This window comes from Rhinopithecus bieti, unplaced genomic scaffold (genome assembly GCF_001698545.2).
Source record: "Rhinopithecus bieti isolate Rb0 unplaced genomic scaffold, ASM169854v2 scaffold_13174, whole genome shotgun sequence".
Lineage (NCBI taxonomy): Eukaryota > Metazoa > Chordata > Mammalia > Primates > Cercopithecidae > Rhinopithecus > Rhinopithecus bieti.
The window spans coordinates 97,387-102,361 of NW_016807335.1; the positions used below are offsets into that span (position 1 = coordinate 97,387).

A 4,975-nucleotide genomic window follows, 5' to 3' on the forward strand; every position below is an offset into this window, starting at 1 on the left:
AATACATCCTTTAGATTTTCTTTAAGTGAGGATGGGCTGGTGGTGAGCTCTTTTTAGCTGTTTTCTGATATTTCATCCTAATTCTGGTATGATATTTTTGTTGTGTATAGAATTTTAGGTTGGCAGTTATTTTCTTTTAGTACATTGAATATACATTATTTCACTGTCTTTAGGCTTACATTATTTCTGCTGAGAGGTCAGCTGTTAATTTGTCCCTCTTTTGAAGGTGACTGGTACTTTCCCTCTGCTGCTATTAAGATGTTTTTTCTCCTTGCCTTGGGTTTTCTTTAGTATCACTGTAATGTGTCTAAGTATGGATTTCTTTTTATATTGTTCGGGATTATATGCTGCTTTTTTTTCTCTTCAGAATTTAAGACTTTATTTTCTTCTTCAATTTAAAGTAGAAGTACATTATAATGTAGATCAGTTTCTTTCGCAAAATTACAAATTTCGAGAATCTTCCACTTCTTTATACTTTCTTTAAAAAAAAGACACAGGTGTCTTGCTGTGTTGCCCATCTGGTCTTGAACTACTGGCCTCAAGTAATCCTCCCACTTTGGCCTCTCAAAGTGTTGGGATTACAGGAATGAGCTACTGTACCTGGTCTACTTTTAATATTTTCATGTTTTAAAATACATATGTTGCAATTAGGATTAAGTTTGGCTATTAAAGTGTGACTTAAGAGAGTGGGTCATTTCTCTCACGTAAGAGAAGGCCAGAGGTAAGCAGTGGCAATGTCTTTTCTGCCTGAGCAGCGGCAGTAGTCACAGGTTTAAAATGGCATTGACACTCACAGGACCCAGTAAGCCTTGTGGCATCCAATCTGACACCCTGTTCACTTAACTTTGAAAGATACAGAACAACATGGCAGCATGAGGCTTATTTCAGCAGGAGGCTTTACTCTAGCCTGCCAAGTGTCAGCTCAAATATAAGGCAACAAGATCATCCAGTGGGTGCAGAAGCCACCTGGCTTAGAAGCTTCATGCTCCATGAGAACTAATACCTGTTGAGATAGCCCATGACTGTAATTTCCAGGAATCTTTGCAATAAAGAACACTACACTTAAGGAATCTCAAAACTCAGGGTTTTCGATGGGCACTTATAGTACATGTCAGAGTCCTCTTGGTCCAGATACAGTTTACCAATAAGGGATCATCTTTAATCATAAAGATGATCCAGTATTGCCTAGTATCACAGCTGACATTCCATTATTACCTTGTCTAGTAGGCTTCCAGAGAAATGATGATAAAGGCAAAGGCATTTTACCAGGGAAGAGAAAGGACTTTACTCAGAGCAGTCCAGGGCAGTGTCGCATAATCCGGACCCAATCTTCTATCCTGCTGCTCTGCCACTCAAGGGTTTATTTCCAAGGTTGCTTTAAAGTCCAAGAATCCTGCTGGAGTTCTAGCCACCACATCCATGGTCTAGCAGGAAGAAAGGGAAGATGAGTCTACCTGCTTCCTCTTAGGCCTTTAAGTTTAAGAAAACTTTCTGGAAGCATCACTCAACCCCTCTTATTTTTTTCTTGAGACAGGGTCTCACTCTGTTGCCCAGGCTGGAGTGCAGTGGTGTGATCACAGCTCACTGCAGCCTCAACCTCCCAGGCTCAAACAATCCTCCTACCTTAGCCTCCAGAATAGCTGGAACTACAGGCGTGCCCTACTATGCCTGGCTAATTTTTGTATTTTTTGTAGAGACAGGGTTTCGCCATGTTCCCTAAGCTGGTCTTGGACTTCTGAGCTCAAGTGATTTGCTCATCTTGACCTCACAAACTGTTGAGATTACAGGTGTGAGCCACTGGGTCTGGCCCAACACTTCCAATTCCATGTCAGTGGCCAGAACTTAGTCATATGACCACATGAATCTATGGGGAAAGTGGGCACATTGCTAGTCTGAATAAGTTTTGGGATTCTGTTACAAAGAAACAGGGAGAACAGATAATTGAGTCAGGCAGTTAGCAGGCTCTCCTATACATATATATGGTGGGAACAATAGCTTCTTATTAAATGCTGACATTAGGCTGGGCAAAGTGGCTCAAGCTTGTAATCCCAGAGCTTTGGGAGGCTGAGGTGGGAGGACTGCTTAGGGCCAGGAGTTCAAGACTAGCTTGGGCAACATAGTAAGACCCTGTCTCTACAAAAAAAAAAGAAGAAGAAAAAATTAGCTGGCATGATGACATGCACCTGTAGTTCTCAGTGACTCGAAAGGCTAAAGCAGGAAGACTGCTTGAATCCAAGAGTTCCAGGCTTCAGTGAGCTATGATGGCACCACTGCACTCCAGCCTAGGTGACACAGTGAGACCATGTCTCAAAAAAAAAATTGCTGATATGGTTTGGCTATGTCCTCACCCAAATCTCATCTTGAATTTTATCTCCTATAATCCCCACCTGTTGTGGGAGGGACCTGGTGGGAGGTAATTGAATTATACAGTGGATTTTTCCTGTGCTGTTCTTATGATTGTGAATAAGCCTCATGAGATCTGATGGTTTTATAAAGGGCAGTTCCTCTACACATGGTCTCTTGCCTGCTGCCATGTAAGATATGCCTTTGTTCCTCCTTCACCTTCCACCATGATTGTGAGGCCTCCCCAGCCATGTGGAACTGTGAATCCATTACAGCTCTTTTTCTTTATAAATTACCCAGTCTCAGGTTATGTCTTTATTCATAGTGTGAGAATGGATTAATATGAAAGCTGAGACTAAAAAAGTCATATAAAACCTGGGAATATATATGTGTTTATGATTTGAAAATGCTTTTTTATCAAGGTAAGTTGTTTTCCAATTAAATACAAGACTTTTTGAAGAAAAAAATTCCTCCTCCAGAACATTAGTTCTCTAACCCATTAAAATAGTTACATCTCCATCAATTGTGAGATGTGATTAATATGAGGTATGTTTTAACTATTAATTTCACCTAGGCTAAACTAGGTGAAATTGCTGTTTTTTTTGTAGTCAGATACAAATATTGACAATTTCATACAGCTCAACCTATGACAAAGTATCTATATTTGTGAATAATTTACTTAAAAAATACAAATTATCATAGATTTAAGTTACTGCCCTAATGAAATCATGATTACAGTTGAATTCCAGCAATCTTGCTCAAGTGAAAAAAGTGAATTGACAGCTGGAATTTAGGAATTGTACCTCTTTATCTTTAAGCACTTCAAAATTCTTTTTCTGTTTCTAGATAAAATACATATTGTAGTAGACTGAAAAATGGTCTCCCAAAAGATTTCCATGCCCCAGTCCCTAGTTTTATGCCTGTATATGCTAAATTACACAGCAAAAGAGACTTTGCAGATGGAATTAAGGTTAGAGACCTTAAAATAGAGAAATTATTCAAGTGGGCCCAATGTAATCATAATCAAATGGACCTTTAAAAGTGGAATAGAAGACAAAAGGGTAGGTCAGAGACAGGTATGATGAGGAAATAACAGGAAAGGGGACATGACCCACCATTGCTAGCTCTGAAGGAAAGGAGACCATGAGCCAAGGAATGCAGGCAGCCTCTGGAAGCTAGAAATGGCCCTCCACTGACAGACAGCAAGGAAACAAGACTTTGATTCTTCAACTGTAAAGAACTGAATTCTGCCACAACTGAATAAGCAAGGAAATGGATTTATGGCCCCCTACCCTGCCCCCAGCCTCCATAAAGGAATGCAGTCCTGCCAGCATCTTGAATTTAGCTCAGTTAAGACCGGTGTCAGATTTCTGACCTACAAAACTATGATGATACGTTTTGTTGTTTTCAGCCACGGAGTTTGCGGTCATTTGTAACAGCTACAATAGAAAACTTATGTACTTACCTTAGTAAAACCTTGAATTTAAAGGACTCATCAGAGAACTGTCCCTAAAGTCATTTAAGCTGAGTTTTAAAAAATTCATGTCTGGTCCTGAGTGATTCTGGTAAAATAAGCTGTGATATGACTGGATATGTGTGTATAGCCAACAAAACACAATAAAATAGTGAACAACTGAAAGCTATATAGCTGATTATTTTTATATAAGAACACTAGAAAGCTCATAATGAGTTATGAGAAACATTTCATCTAGGAGTGATTTCTAAGGCAGCATCTTGAGTTTCTGTAAACACAGAAACTTCTGTCTCAGAAGGGATGTCATGAAGAGGACCAGAATCCTCTATGTCCACGTGCAGTGGCTTCTCCTGTTCACAACTCAGGTTTGAACTGTCTTTCATTGGAATCTTCCTTCCAGTTCCAAAGGTTTATCTGAAGCCAAAGCTATCATTTCTTCATCTTCATTTTTATGTAGAAAGCTACAAATCATGTTGGGTCTAGAGGAGAAATCCTTATCCTTGATTTGCAGCCATTCCACCCCACCCGTTTTCTCCTCCTTCCTTCTCTGTGGGAAGAGTTCTTGTCATGCTGACTTCTTCCCTGTATGGCACTTGTATTTTAGCACTGTGTACCCCTTGCCCTCTCTATCCACATGTTCAACATTTTCTTCAAATATAACACAGGTCCTAAGAGTGTCTTCAGACTCCCCAGCCAAGACATAGCTGTCCACTTGCAGAAAGGGCCTCTTGGTGTCAGTTCTGAAAATTTTGCATTTATTTTCACATTTCGAGAGACAGTCTGAATCAATAATTCCTGACAATTCCATGAGAACCAACTGTTCTCCCTCCTCCTTCTTCCTCTTCTCCATCCTCTGGATTCTGTTCCTCTGCTACAGCCATGGTCCCACAGCTCTGGATTATAGGCTTCTTATTTCAGTTTTAGAAAATTTTCAACTATTATCTCTTCAAACATATTCTCCGCCTTTTTTTTTTTTTTTTTTTTTTTTTTTTTTTTTTTTTTTTTTTTTTTGCGACAGAGTCTCACTCCTTCACCCAGGCTGGAGTGTAGTGGCGCAATCATAGCTCACTGCAGCCTCAACCTCCTGGGCTCAGGCAATCTTCCCACCTCAGCCTCCCGAGTAGCTGGGACTACAGGCACAAGGCACCAAACCTGGCT

The 4,975-nt window shown here is 40.1% G+C and overlaps 1 pseudogene; it reads right to left on the bottom strand.

Moving 5' to 3' along the window:
- Positions 1-4,047: 4,047 nt before the first annotated feature.
- On the bottom strand, positions 4,048-4,698 carry LOC108535352 (general transcription factor 3C polypeptide 6 pseudogene; annotated as a pseudogene).
- Positions 4,699-4,975: the final 277 nt, after the last annotated feature.